The sequence below is a fragment of the Silene latifolia genome, chromosome 9 (genome assembly GCF_048544455.1).
Source record: "Silene latifolia isolate original U9 population chromosome 9, ASM4854445v1, whole genome shotgun sequence".
In the NCBI taxonomy this organism is placed as follows: Eukaryota; Viridiplantae; Streptophyta; class Magnoliopsida; order Caryophyllales; family Caryophyllaceae; genus Silene; species Silene latifolia.
The window spans coordinates 90,039,123-90,055,343 of NC_133534.1; the positions used below are offsets into that span (position 1 = coordinate 90,039,123).

Genomic DNA, 16,221 nt, shown 5'->3' on the forward strand with positions numbered 1-16,221 from the left:
CTGGAAATGTCGAATGGAATGAAAAATATGAAAAGAAAAAAAAAAGAAAAAGGTTGTGAAAAATTGAAAAAAAAAAAGGAATATGAAGAAAAGAAAGATTGAAAAATCATGAAAAAATATTATGTTGTGATTTTCGCTCCCATGCTATATTTGTATCTTATGGGGATTTGACGATATTATGGTGGTCATTGAGTTTGTGTGCTACAGATTGGCACTATTCTGCATTGTTATATTGAGTATGAAGTTGAGAAGTTTCAAAATTTTGATCCGTTGTTGCTGGCTTGGCTATTAACTCCATATCTCCAAATTCATTTTAGCCCCTTCTTACCCATTACCTCACTTACCCAAATGTAAGTCCTCGGTATGTGTATTGGTCATTAGTTGGTTGGTTTACGTATGTACGGTTGTTGAGACTTTATTCATGTTAGACTGCATGCATGTTCTTATAGGTCGAGTTAGGTGAGTGTCTATACTTCTTTCTATCTCTTACTTATATACTCACCAGGTGCTTAATTTGTGTGATGAGTGACTCGTGAGAGTCCGATATGTAGGAGTCTAGCAAGGTCGACGATTCAAAAGTTTTAAGCATTGATTTAACTCATTTTCACTTATTTATCGCCACTTTGTTAGTTGTTGCATTAAATTGGTTTGGGTGGATGATTCGTAGCTGATGTGTTGGTCCCGTTCTGTTAGTTGTCTTTAGTTGCATTCATAGTTTGCTCGGGGACAAGCAAAGGTTTGGTTTAGGGAGTTTTGATGCTTGTGTTTTATATAAGGTTTTTACCTCATTTTTACACACATTTCTTAGTTATTTCTGTGGCATCCAACTACAAATGCCCCCGAATAGTCTACTTTGATTTGTCTTGTATTAATTGCAGGTACGAACCAGAAAGGCTCGAAATCAGGCCTGAACTTGTCCTAATCGAATGCATTTTTGAGAACGAGGATCGGATATTGGAATCTGTCACTTAGAGATGCGTTAAGTGGCCTCGGAAGGTGTGAAGGGGTTCACCCGTGCTTATATAGCTCGATCGACCCATTATGCTACTAACAATGGTCGATCGAATGCTTTATCCTCCAGAAATCTCTCGATCGAGCTCTGCCTTTACTCGATCGAGATAGCCATCCTCTGAAGTCTTCGATCGAGCAATCCGTCCACTCGATCGAGAGCCTAGGTGTTTTATGCGGGTTTTGAGTTTATTTCGAGATTTCCCTTTTATAATTAGGATTAATAAGTATGACGGTAGTGAGAATACTTCTCTTCTCCACTCTTATTTTCGACTACTCCTCCTGTTACTCTCTCTTAGAATTTTGTACTTGGAACCCTAACTCTCAACTATTTTTCCCTCTTTGTAATCGGTACTCTCTACTTCTAATCCTTAATTAATAACTTAGATCTATTGCTTTCTTTTAATTAGTCTCTATTGTTGTTATTCTCTTTTTAAACATTTACGATGTTGATTTCTTCTGGTTTATGTATTGTTGGTATTTACCCAATAATTATGCATAGCTAATCTCCTTCGCTAAGACATAGGAGAGCCATTATTTTACGGGAACTATGAATAGGTGATTAGAACTTGATGCGAATTAGATCCATGTTGATAATCGCTGCATATAATTGTTCTTGTCTACTTGAGTCGACGCAATTAGATAATTAACTTCGGTACACTTTGACCTGGATCGGAAGATTGGAAAAATTAAGACGTGCAGTAAACATTAGGGCATTCTAATGAGGGCGGAAGTTAAGTTAGAATTGTCTTAGGGCAAATAGCGGACCGGAAGGACCTTTTCACTACCCTGTAGATCTAATTTGCATTAACCTGAGACCCTAGACTATATTTCTTAAGAATCATGGTGAACCGACTGTCTTAGCTGTTTTTCTTTCCTTGATATTTTCCAACTTTCTTCTTTGCTTTCCTCTACTTTATTTCTCTCTTTTGATCTCCTTAGATTAGAACAACCATTAAAACCCCCCAAGAAATAGTTACTCAAACGGATTTAGTTTAGCAGATATTTTCCCATCACTTTTGGAGATCGATCCTACTTCCACTAGCTTTTGTTAGTTGTTTTAGGTAATTATTTTTGATACTTAAACGAAGGTATCATCTAGTAACGAATCCTCGCTTTGGTTAGAAGCCATGCGGTCCGAAATGAATTCCATGTACGAGAACCAAGTATGTGACTTGGTGGATTTACCTGAGGGAGTGCGACCCCTTCAATGTAAATGGATATATAAAATTATGCTCGGCGTGGATAAACATATAGACGTTTACAAAGCTAGATTGGTGGCAAAAGGTTTCACCCAAGTTCATAGTCTACACTATGACGATACCTTCGCTCCAGTCGCTATGCTTCGGTCCATTAGGATTATCTTAGAAGTTGTCGCGTTTCATGATTATGAGATTTGGCAAATGGATGTCAAAATCGCCTTCTTGAATGGGATTCTAGAAGAGGAATTGTACATGATACAACCTGAAGGTTTTGTGGATACATCTAGCCCTAAGAAGGTGTGTAAGCTCAAGAAGTCCATCTATGGTCTTAAGCAAGCATCTCGGAGTTGGAATTATCGCTTTGATCATGTTATTAAACAATATGGTTTCACTAGAAGTGTTGAAGAACCATGTTTATACATGAAGTTTAGTGGGAGTAAGGTTGCATTCCTTGTCCTATATGTGGATGACATATTGCTCATCGGGAATGATATTCCATCACTCACTTCCGTTAAGGAGTGGCTAGGGAATCACTTCCAGATGAAGGACTTGGGAGAGGCACAACGAATCTTGGGTATCCGGATCTATAGAGATAGGTCCAAGAGGATACTAGCATTGAGTCAAGAAGCTTAAATTGACAAAGTTCTTGACCGGTTCAATATAAAAGACTCCAAGAGAGGATTTCTACCTATGGGCTAAGGGATTAATTTGAGCAAGTCATAGTCTCCCTCTACCCCTAAGGAGATTGAATACATGAAGACTGTCCCTTATGCTTCCGATGTTGGGTCTATCATGTATGCTATGATTTGCACTCGTCCCGACATTGCGTATGCCTTGAGCATGACAAGTCGTTGTCAAGCTAAGCTTGGTGAGAGTCACTGGATAGCCGTAAAGAACATCCTTAAGTACTTGAGAAGGACTAAGGATTCGTTCTTAGTGTTTGGAGGAGAAACTGAGTTGCATGTAAGAGGTTACACGGACGCAAGTTTCCAAACAGATCGGGATGATATGAAATCCCAATACGGCTATGTGTTTATGCTAAATGGAGGAGTTGTTCGCTGGAAGAGCTTCAAGCAAAGCGTTACCGCGGATTTTACAACAGAGGCTGTGTACCTTGCAGCGTCTGAGGCTTGAAAGGAAGCTGTTTGGATTCGGTAATTCATGGAGGGACTAGGAGTAGTCCATTCCGCCAAAGATCCGACCACTCTATAGTGTATCTCTTTTTATATATATGATAATCGCATTCATTGTTTAAGCATTCATTTATGAATATTTTATTTAGTGTAACTAAAATTTTAATACGTTGTTTATCTGAATAAGTTGTGGAGACAATGTTGAACACTATTCAAATGAATAAGAGGAACATTATATTTTATCCCTAGTCACTTAATGAGGTGACGTCTCGGAGTAACTAGATTATAAGTCGATTGATGGTTGTTCAACACCATGAGGTCATACGTGATGACTAGTCGATTACATAGACAGAGTGTGTGACACTTTGCCGGACAGTGACCATTTAGAGAGTCCCTTAGTTCTATTATAGACGCCTGGTCGTGGCAGGGATCTCTAAGATATTCTTATGAGTCGATTCTTTTGACTCAAGACTATTATCTGAGTCAGTGCAGTTTCCCAATGACTTTGGTTTTTGTCCTAGGTCGTACCGTGAAAGGAGGCCAAAGGACATCTTCTGAGTCATGATAATCTGTATTGAGCTAAGATAGATAGGGCATACAGGAATTGTCCACCCACGTTGGATAACTATATCTCAAGGCCACTCGAGGAGTTGTGACTATAAATGCGTGGACACGCTCAGAAATAATCTGTGGGAGATTTTTCCGGTCTAGTAGTCACACTCCCGATCGAGAAAACCACTCGCGATATGTTCACGTGCAAGTGCGACCTGAAAGACACCTTGCATTGAGTTGGAGATTAAAAACGGACAAGAGAATTGGAAGCGCACACCTTGTGTCGGACAAGTGGGAGATTGTTGGAGTTAGTGTCCTCCACAATAGTGCGTTTACATATTAAATCTCATTAAAGGAATATCATCAGGATGTTTCTTATTTGATCCCCGTCAGTTGATTAACGTAATCGATAACGGTTGTCTATCTAGAGTTTGACGTTTTTGTCGTGAGACGGCGGTGATAACCGACCCCTTTAGGTCACACCTAAAGGAACAAACCCCAATTGACAACTAATTAATTGTATGAGATACAATTTATTTAGTCCCTTGATTTATTGACTAAAAGGTTAGTCGATTATTTTTAGAGAGATTTTGAGTTGCGAACTCGAGGCGCGGCTGTTATTATTTAATTATGCGATAATTTAATAATAAATTTATTGAGACGGGTTTTAGTAAATTAATTGTTAATTTACTAAAACTGTACTAATTGATTAATGTGATTAATATTAGTACATAAATAATATGTGTAGCGGAACATGTATATTTACGGAGTGTTTTGGACAAAATGAATCGGGAAGCATTTAAACATAAAACGATGTTTAAATTAAATTTACACGTATTTGTGCGATAAATTTAATAACCGATTTGGACCCATAAATGGGTCATGGAAATCGTGTAAATGGGATTGTGTGTTGCATTAAACACAATCATTCCACTTACACATTTATTTTCCCAAAAATGCTTTTGTTCTTTTCTAAACTATGCTTCATTGGGCATATTAAAATAAGAAAAGATAACACTCCACTCACCCTCTCTAAAAACCGGCTACCCCCCCCCCCCCCCTAACACTCCATCAATTGTTTATTTTACATACTTGAACATTTTCCATGTGAAGAAAAATTATTCATCTCTCTAAAAATAATAAAAACCATTTACTATGATTTGTTAGTAAAACAATATATTTACTAAGATTGTTAGTAATATTAAAAATATTATCAAGGTTAAATTTAACAAGTATCTAGTTAATACTTGTTAGATTATTGGGTTTTGTTCTTGGGTGCATATTAAAGGCGATCTTCTAATTTGAAAATTTGTGTTCTAGGAGGATCATCCATATTTTATTAGCACAAGAACAATCTAGATAGGTGATGTAGGTTGTGCCCAATTTACCATCAAAATCAATGTAAGGAAATTGTATTTCCTTAATCTTTATTTATTATGCTTTTATATTTGCATGCATGTTACATATATAATATAAAAATGAATTATAAGATAATTTGATTTTTAAATAGAGAGTCTAATATATCTATGATCTTTCAGAATCTGCTTGTGTCGGTCCTCAAGCAAATTCTGTTTTTGAGAAGTACGTGGGCTATGAGCGGCAACGAACTCTCGCTGGGGAACATATCAATGACTCTGTCGGGGTCGAATCATAACTCTTGCTGGGGAACATATGGATGACTCTGTCAGGGTCGAATCATACGTTGGGTCGACAACGCCGCGCCCTTCGCAACGCTGGGGAGAAAGATAATAAACGAGTCGACAACAACGCGCCCTTGGCGTCGTTGAGGACAATAAAGGATCGACAATGACGCGCCCTTGGCATCATCGAGGATAAGGTATAAATCGACAACGTCGCGTCCTTGGGACCGCTAAGGAGAAAATCGACAACGACGCGTCCTTAGCATCCATGAGGAAAATAAAGGTATCAACAACGCGTCCTTAGCACCGTTGAGGAGAAAATCCGCTTGGGTAGTTGTAAGCGAAATTCCGATAAAGAGTAGAAGCCAATGAACTGTATTTAGTGATCATGGACTCTTGCAAGAAACCAAACGTCGTGGTTGCCTTGTAGTCTGGACCCATGAAGCCTGGGCCCACAAAATAACGAACTTATAATGGATTTCAACGAATTTTGAGGAAGCTTGTTGAGGAAAAGGCGCAGCAAGAGCTGCGACCTTTGGACGAGGCGCAGGTAGTGCTGCGTTCTTTCCGAAGCTCATTTCTGTCTGGGTAAAATGGGACTTAAGTCGTGTTTTATTTTTCATTTCAAAACACAAATACTTCGTTTCTTCATCAAAACCCAAGCAAAGTCTATCAAAAACTTAATCAAATATCGCCATAAATCATGACTAATTAAGGTATGTGTCTTGTACTTGCTTCAATTTGCATTTGAGCATGATTTTGGGTAAAAAATTAGGCGTTTGTTATCCATTTATGTCGAACATTTGGGGCTTTCGTCCCAAATAAATTTGCCTCATGAAATTGACATTATAAATGAGTAATTGGCCATGTAAGGAACACAACCATATATCCCTTTAAAATTTTTGTCGAGTATTAAGAATTTGAGGGCGAGATGTGACGGTTTGTCTGCTAAACCGTAAAACCCTTCGAAAATGGCCCTATACTAGACCATGTTTTATGAAACTTGGTGTTTTAGAACCCTTGAGTAATGGGTAAACTTTCTATCATGCCGGATTTTTTTATTTGTGACAGCTTCTTCGGGACACTTTTATATGGCATAATTGACATTGTAGCGAAATGCTGCCGAATTTTCGGCTCAAACCGGCAACTAGGCTCGAACTTAGACTATTCTTGATCCATCCTACCACATGAGTCATTGGACTTTGGAAAGCGTGGCCAAAGATGGCCAGAAATGCAGCTTTTTATGCTTGAAATGCTCGAAAATGATTGAAAATACGCTTAGCATTGCCTTATTCGCTTTGATTGCAGAGGATATTCCTTCTACGTCGGGGAGAGATTTTATGGAGACCGACAGTGAAGTTGAGCCTTCCACCGTTCAGGTGATGGAGGAGGACCTAGAGGAGGAGGAGGAGGAGGGCCAACGTGGGACAAGGCGACCACCAGCTCGCATGAGCGCCCGAGTGGGCCAAGAAATGGGATGGTAAACTTCTCATTTGGGCAGCAGAGAGCCACTTATCTTACAGGACGGCAAGGAGTATGGTGAGCCTTCCACTTGTCAGTTCTTTTATTTACTTATTGCAGCTTTCCTTATTTGTTTACTTCTCATCAATTTCTTGTGCTTAAGAAAGCTTTCTTTTGAATTGACATAGGAGGCTGGGAACATGAGGTCCTTCTCGGGTTACACGACGATGATGGATGCCTTCGGGAAGCTGACGGAGGAGGAGCAGGCCATCATCGAGCTGGGAACTTTCGGTGCCTTCGTGCGAGCTTGGGGAGAGATCAAGGAAAGGAAGATTCGGGCTAACCTTTGCCTGATTCGAGCCTTTCCTGATTCGAGCCTTTCTTGATTGGTTCTGGGACACGACCTTGCTTTCCATATGCGTTTTGGAGAGATCGGGTGGTCGGAGTAAATATTTTCGGTAACTTGTCGTTAGGAGCACCTAGACCAAAACACAATTTATAGCTTCACAAACAACTCTACAATTAGTAAAGAGGCAAGTAAAGGTCGGATCCCAAGGGACGGGAATTGAAATGAGATTTCTATTGCAACTAGTGGTGTCTTAGGGGTGTCACAATTTGGGTTGATGTAAAAGGTCACTAAACTAAATAGTAATGAAAGTAAAAAAGCAAGATGAATTGAAAAGGGTTGTAAACAATTGATAAAAAGCACTAGGGTATCATGATATGGGGTCATAGGGGATTCATGGGAATTGATCATACAAACATGTTCTCAAATTATAAGCAAGCAATTATTGTTGTGATGGATTGAGTTGGGTTATATCTTACAATCCTAGGAAAGTTTGGGTCCCGGAGCCGAATCGATTAGATTGTACAACACCTACAAGTCGACTTAGTCTTCCCTACTCAACAACATGCATGGTCTAATGAGACTCGAGTTGGTTTATGTCTTACAAGTCTCATTGAAAAGATAGGTGATGGGTAAAAAATTCAAGGATTTATAGGCTCGTATTTCATCAAACATAACATGTGCATCAGTTGAGATCATAACAAGCAAGCAAATAAACCATGAAAGCATATTAATTTAAGCATGAATCATTCCCCATGTTGGTTTCCCCTAAGTACCCATTAACCCTAGCTATGGAACTACTCACTCATTATCATATTGAACATGCTAGCAAGGTTGTCAATCATACCAACAAAGTGAAACATGATGAACAAATGAAAGTAATTAGTAATAACTAAAAAGGGATTAAGAGAATTATACCTACTAATGATTCCAATAATAAAGCAAAGAACAAAAGAAGTACTTGATGCTTGATTGAGAGGTTGTCAATCTCCCCATAATAACTCAAATAATCTTCAATTACCCAAAATAAAGGATGAACAAAAGAGAGATTAAGGAAATAAAACTTGTATTAAAACTTGATTAATTGTTGATTACAATATTAAAGAGAGATTTGATTGATATTAACTATACTAGAGATTGCTAAGAAGAACATGCTCTTCTAATTAGACTAATGGGGTATTTATAGTGGGGATTAGGTGTAGGAATTAGGGCTAACTAAGGGCTTAAATGACGATTAAGTTCCTACTTAGGGAAACGCCGGTATTTTCGGAAGGATGGGCATCTTTCTTTGAAGCTTGAAGGAACGAAATTGTGCTGCCTTGGAATCCGTGCGTCTTAGGCACTGGACGGCCGGATTCGTGAGTTGCTGCCCGGGCGTCTTTGGGAGAAGACGGGCGTCTTCTGGAGTTGCTGCCCGGGCGTTTTGGAGTGAAGACGCTCGGTTTGTGGAGGTGGAGGACGAGCGTCTTCAGGACAATCCACACGGATTGCTGGACAGTCACATTTCTTCTTCTTTTCTTCCCTTTTCTTTATAAAATCCTTGGGGATTTCCTCGGGGATGCAAGGATCTTTCCTCATCATTGCCCATCTACTAAAGTATGTACAAAGGCCTTCTAATCTTGTCTCTCCTTGATGCTTGGTCATTGAATTCAATCAATTTAGTCTCATTTTGCCATGAAAATGCAAGGTTTGCACTCCTTTCCTACCAAGGACACAAAACCTCAAAGAAAATGCAAAACAAAGAACTAAAGACAATAAATGACCCAAATATGCACTAAAAAGCATGCGAACAAGGCTAATTCGGGGACTAAATATGCTCTAATTATGGTCACATCAAATATCCCCAAACCGAACCTTTGCTCGTCCCGAGTAAAGAGGTGACAAAGACTAGGACCATTATTTTTAACTATCCTAATAACATAGCCGATATGAGACAATTAGCGGGTCTCACTCCGCCCCTTCAACTCACAACAAGACAACCATGAGGTAGGATGCCTTCTTGCAAGGCAAAGTGGGTCTTGCCAAAATGGTGACACATCCAAACATTAAGCACACAAAATCAAATAATGGATGTATCTACAAACGAATAGCCACTTTCCTCATCTAAGTGGCGGAAATTATCTACAAGGGAAGCAATTCAAGGGTACACACTCCTTCATAGATGCAATTTCTTCAAACTACTAAGCCTAGAAGGATACCAATAAATCACCTCCAAATTGTGTCAAGCAAGGGTACCTTTGTCCTCAATCGTTAAATGCTTTTGTTAAGAGTAGACTCCCTACGGTGTTAGAAACACTGGAGGATCGCGGAATTCCCCCTCTTGCCTAGACAAGAAGAAGGGTCGTCCCCTCTCTACCATGCACAAAAATGGATACGGTGGATAAAAGGGATCAATAGATATTTGAGTTTCACTTTGGGAGTTTGCTTTATTTTTTGTTTTTCCCCCCAATTTCATGTGGTATATAACATTTGAGAACACTTTCTTGCCATTTCTTTTGATTTTTGGCATTTCAACTTTTGACAACTTCCTTTGCATTTCTTTTGAACATTTTCAAAGTCACCCCATATGTAGTGAGGGTGGCTTATATTTGAAGCTTTAGGAGTTCTATTTTTCCTTTTCTTTTCATTTGATGCATTTCTTTGCAAACTTTCTTTCACTTTTCATTTCATTTAACTCAAATTGATTTCTTTTTATGCCCATTCCCTTTGATGACAAAAATGTGGTAGAACATGGATGATGGATGGATGAATGCATGGATTCAAGGGTCACCTTGGAATAAACGGTAGCCAAGGAGTTATCACACCACAAGGTACTCTTGACTAGGCCTTAAACCATGGGTCAAAGGATACTAGCATGACACATCCTAGGGTGTTTCACAAGTATTCTAACAAGTGAAGTCTTAAGAAAAAGCATCTATTAGGGCTTATATACACTTGTCAAGCTTCCAAAGTAGACGGTTTCGCAAAATTTTTCTAACATGCAAACTACATGCCATGATGCAACTAACATATAAACATCCTAATGCAAATGATTCTACCAACTAATATGCCATATAAACTAAATGCAAGTCCTAAGTTCACATTGTTGTACCGCATCAATCAAAATAAAGCCACATAGTCATTAACATAAAGAGGAAAAAGGAGATTGGAAAGATCATACCATGCAGTCTTCAATATCCTCATGTCTTGGATGTGGCGCAGTCGATCAATGTGAACAAGGGTAAAACAAACACAATATATACAATAATATATATACACGACTACACTACAAAGGAAATGAACATATTTTTGGTTTTTCAATTTTCCACATTTTTATGGTTTTTTGAAATTTTCAATTTTTTTGGATTTTTGAATAGAAGTTAAGTTAGAATTCCCCATCCTCACAGTAATATGGGCATTGTCCTCAATGGCCAAAATGATGGGAAATCATGCAAGCATGATGTATGAATTCTACACTAAATGCAAGCTACACTAATCTACACTACATGATGCATGGTTTTTTGTTTATGACGTAGAGGATAATTTAGATTACCTCCCGTTGTGTATGTATATACTTCCCCAAACCGATTTAGACATTATTGCTAATGTCCTAAGGTTGGGTGTAGTTCATGCACACACAATGCAATGCATGAAACTAAATTTGTCATTTTGGATTTTCAAAAGTGGGAACAATGAAATAAGAACACCTCAATGGGGCCGAGGTGTTAGTCCTCTATGTTGCTAGGGCTACTTCAATCATGATCAAGATAAATAAATAAAACAAAGAGAGAAATAGACAAACCTCAAGTGGGTAGGAGCCTCCAAATCTTGCTAATCTTCCATCATAACATCACTATCATCATCTTCCTCAATAGAAGTGGACTCATCACCACTTCCCTCTTCACTTTCTTGTTCACTTTGTTCATCATCCTCTTCTTCTTCTTCTTCACTATCCTCTTCATCAATGCCATCAACAACCGCATCACCGACAACCTCATCGTCACCTGGACTCTCATCCCTAGATGCACTCGGAAAGAAGACTTCCATATCCGCCCAACAAGGCAAAGGACATGAAGGATCAAGGAGTCCTTGCCTAGCTAAATGAAGGAGTGGTGGATATTGGGCTAAGTAAGGATATTCCCGATCCTTGAAAGCTTGCTTGTGCATCTCTTGCATAAGAAGAGTCATAAAATCTTTGCTTGCTTCAACACCTTCGGGTTTGAACTCTTGGTACTTGAAAGGATAGGGTGGTGTGACAATGGAAGAGGAGGGCATTTCAATTTCATCCGCCCTTTGTTGTCGGATAATGTATTCGGCCTCGTTTGAGAGGGGAAGGAGATAGTTGGTCCGATGGACACTTAAACGACAAATCTTCGAACGCAAAGTAAAAGATTTAGCCTCACTAGTGAGCCACCCACACTTGGTGTCAAGAGGGTTATGAGAGACCCACTTGTATTTGTTTATCATAGTATCCAAATCAATGAGATGACCACCCTTTTTCGCCACATACTTGCTATCCTTGTTGAAGTTCGGATCAAAGTATTTAGCAAAAAGAGTGACTAGACCTACATTTACAATAACGGCAGTGCCTTGCTTCCCACAATCAACATTTAGCCATCTATCTACCAAAAGCGTTAGAGAGTTGAAAGGCTTGGTGAATTCCCTTCCAATGTTTAAGGCCGACTCAAGAAGAACAAAATTGAGCTTGGTAAAGTGGTTGGTGTCTTTTCTTGCAATGATGGTGTTCCCTATGACCTTGTGCCACACTCTAATGCCCGGATGGTCGACTAATAGAGCGCTACTAGAATGATAGTTCTCAAACTTCCTTCCGGAAATCGCCTCCCAAAGAGGAGCGGGGTCATACTTGCCAACATTCTTGAAATAACTATGTGAATCATGAAGACCCAAAGCTTTACTCATTTCCTCAAAGAAGATGCGCCTACTAACATTAGCTAGGCGGAACTCGATGTTTTCCATAGTCTCAACCTTTGTAACTTTCAAAGAACTCAAGAATTCTAAGGTAAGGGAGGGGTATGTCAATTCTTTTGTTGCAAACAATTTTTCCAACCCCATGGCTTTAAAGAAGGCTCTAGTTTGCTCAAGGACACCCAACTTATCTAAGGCATCTTCACAAATAAACTTGGTGGATAGAAAGGATTTCTAGTAAACTTGGCAAAAGTCTCCCTATGGGATTTGGAAATGAAAATTACCTCCGGATAGTTGAAAGTTAAGCAATTTTCGGAGTAGTAGATGTTGTTGCTTCCAAGGGAGGTTTTTCTTGTTGCACTTCCAAGTTTGAGGTAGCTACCACCATAGCCAATGAGGCTTTCTTTGCTTGAAGACTCTTTTGTCTTGTTGAGAGTGACTTTACCTTTGGTGCCTTTGTTGCTCCTTTTGTCCTTGCCATTGATACTTGAACCAAGAAAAGAGTGAAAATCTTCAATTTCCAAGTGTACCCAAATCGATTTTAAGATGAAAGGCTTTGCCTTTATAAATTCAAAAATCGACTCAAAGGTTGAAGATTTTGCTGCTTGGTTTGATTTTTGTTGAAAGAGGAGTGATTAATTTTTGTTAGAAGGATGTTTTGATTTGATTTTGATGAATGTGGTTGAGGAAATCTTTTTTTTGTGATGGAGAGGATGAGGGTTTTGAGTATTGGGGTTTATGGGTAGTGTTTTGAATGAAGGAATGAAAAAATGAATGTGGGAGGGGGTTTATAAAAGACCCGAAAATTTTGAAATGCAGGGGGAAGACGGGCGGCTTTCCTTCGGTACGCCCGGATTCTGTCTGTTCTGGGTTGAGAAATCCTAGCCTAAAGACGGGCGTCTTTGAGAAAAGACACTCGGATTGTTCAGCTGCGGGACGGGCGTCTTTCAGGGAAGACGGGCGGATTCCTTTCCAGAGATTTTCTTGTTTTTCTCAGCCAAAAAGACGGGCATCTTCTCTTGCAGGCCAGGAGTCTTTTTGAGGACGGCCGGATTCTTTTGCAGGACGGCCGGATTTGCTAACAGTCCCAATATTTCAAAAATTCAGCTCATGAAGGACGGACGGATTCTGACCAAGACGCCCGGGTTGCCTGAAGACGGGCGGGTTCGCTTGAAAACGCTCGGATTCTACCCCTTTTACCCGGATTCAGTTCCATCCGTGTACTTGCATATCCCGCGTCATTTTTCATTCTTCAAAATCTCGTGTTCTTCATTGTGGGGGCACTACTAAGGTATGGATAGCCTAGGCAGTTGCTATCCCCACACTAAGCTAAAGCACTACGCATTCATTAGTCCCTCCCTTACTTCTCTCAAACATGATAATTATATTGATTAAGGCATGAAAATCCAAAAATGACAAAAATATGCAATATGAGAAATAAAATGCGAGTTAGGAGTTAGAAATATTTACAAATGGTGGTTTAGGGAGGACTCCACCAAACTCTCATCCTTAGTGAGATGTCATGGGGGCATGTCCAAGGTGTTGTTGATGTTGCTCAACAACTTGAAGAAGTAATCAAAAGCTTGTTCATTGTCATGATAAAGATCTTCAATAGATCTTTGCCCTTGTTGTCGGTATTGATCGATAGCATTACCAATATAGGGATTGAAAATCCCTTCAAACTCATCGTCCCAAAGACCATAAACTTCATCTACCTGATCACTAAAGATCTCTTGAGTTGATAGAGACAACTCTCCCATTTTCTTTTCTTGGCCAATGGGGCCATTTTCTTCATTGCTTGACTTTGGTGAGCTTTGCAAGCTCTCTTTGTTATAATTCACTTGCTCTTTGAATGGAGCATCTTCAATTTTCTTCTTCCGTTGGAGTTCCGACTTCTTCCTATCATCCTTCCGGCTATAATGATCAATCATAAAACATGGTTCATGCAAACGGGGAGCTCTCATGGTCTTGTCAAGATTGAAAGTTATACTCTTATCTTCCACTTTAAGAGTGGGCTCTCCATGTTTCACATCAATCACCGCACCCACGGTGTGTAAGAAAGGTCTTCCTAGAATGATTGGAATGTTGGAGTCTTCTTCCATATCAACAATAACAAAGTCCACCGGGATGAAAAATTTTCCAATTCGTACGGGAACATCTTCCCATATCCCTAATGGTGTCTTCGTCGATCTATCGGCCATTTGGAGTGTGATATTGGTGCATTTAAGCTCTCCCATCCCCAACCTTTTACTCACCGAGTACGGCATAACACTCACACTAGCCCCTAGATCACTTAAGGCTTTGTTGATCGTGGTGTCGCCAATGGTACACGGTATTGAGAAGCTTCCCGGATCCTTGAGTTTTGGAGGTGAACTCCCTTGAAGTATTGCACTACTCACCTTAGTGAAGGCGATAGTCTCAAGTTTCCGGATTGACTTCTTCTTTGTGAGGATGTCTTTCATGTATTTCGCATAGGCCGGCACGTTATTGATTAATTCCGTGAAAGGAATTGAGACTTCCAAATTCTTCACAATTTCCATAAATTTTCCAAGTTGGTCATCAAATTTGGGCTTGGCTTGACGACTTGGAAAAGGAAGTCTAATCACAATGGGCCCCTTCTCCTTGACCTTGTCTTCATTTTTCTTTGATATTTCTTCTTTTGATGGTTCTCCATCCTTGGAGTTTTGCACAATTTCTTCCTTGTCACTAGCTTCCACAACTTTATCCTCAACTTGCTTCTTCGGTGCTTCATACCTTGTACCACTTCTCAAGTGAATGGCACTAACCATTTCATGTCTTGGGGGATTACTTTGAGGTGGTAATTGCCCCTTTTGTCTTTGTGAGCTTGAAGATGCTAGTTGAGTCAATTGGGTTTCCAACATTTTGGTGTGAGCTAGGATGTTGTTGATGGTGGTTTCCTTTGCTTGACTATCCTTTTGCATTTGAGTGAAAAACTCTTGTTGATTCTTTTGCATTTGAAGGACCACTTTTTGAACATCAAAACCTTGGTCATTTTGTTGATTGTATGGAGATTGATTTTGGTAACCTTGGTTTTGGTTGTAAAAGAGTCTTTGATTTTGGTTTCTCATGGGAGGTGGGGTGTATGTTGTTTGAGGGTTTTGAACATTTTGGCTTTTGTATGAGAGATTTGGATGGAATTTGGTGTTTTCATTGTAATAGTTGTAATAAGGGGTACCACTCTTATATGCTTTGAAAGCATTCACTTGTTCATTTGTTCCCCTACATTCACTTGGGTCATGTCCCAAAGTTCCACAATTTTCACATATCCCACTTGGGATTGATGAAGATGCCGTCATGGCATTAACATGATGCTTTGGTGATTTTGAGGCTTCTTCAAGTCTAGCCATAGCCTTTTCAAACTTCAAATTTATGGTATTAATGTGAGCACTAAGTTGAGCACCCAATTGAGTAACGGAGTCCACTTCATGCTTTCCTCCTCTAGTAGCCTTGCGAGGTCTACTAAATTGTGAGTTATGGACCGCCACTTCCTCAATTTTGTTCCAAGTTTGATTGTCATCAACTTCGATGAACATTCCATTTGATCTCATGTTGAGAATGTTTCTTGAATCTTCATATAGACCGTTCCAAAATTGTTGTACCAAGAACCACTCGCTAAGTCCATGGTGAGGACATGAGCGACAAATTCCTTTGAACCGCTCCCAAGCTTCATACAAAGATTCTTCATCCCTTTGCTTAAAACATGTAATTTGAGCTCTTAGCATGTTAGTCTTTTCCGGTGGGTAGAACTTTTTGTAGAAAGCTAGAGCCAACTTTTTCCAAGAATCAATTCCGAGAGTGGCCTTATCAAGGCTCTTCAACCATTGTTTCGCGGTGCCAATTAGAGAAAAGGAAATAAGACCCATCGAATTTGGTCTTGAGTTACACCGGTTTGAGAAATCGCATCACAATAATCGCAAAAAGGCTCCATATGAGAGTGAGGGTCTTCACTAGGC

General features: G+C 39.6%; 1 non-coding gene across 1 annotated transcript; it reads left to right on the forward strand.

The window, feature by feature from the left end:
* The first annotated feature begins 15,883 nt into the window (after positions 1-15,883).
* On the forward strand, positions 15,884-15,990 carry LOC141602952 (small nucleolar RNA R71). Its single transcript, XR_012524854.1, has one exon. It is a non-coding gene; the product is annotated as a small nucleolar RNA R71 (small nucleolar RNA).
* The last annotated feature ends 231 nt before the right edge of the window (positions 15,991-16,221 follow it).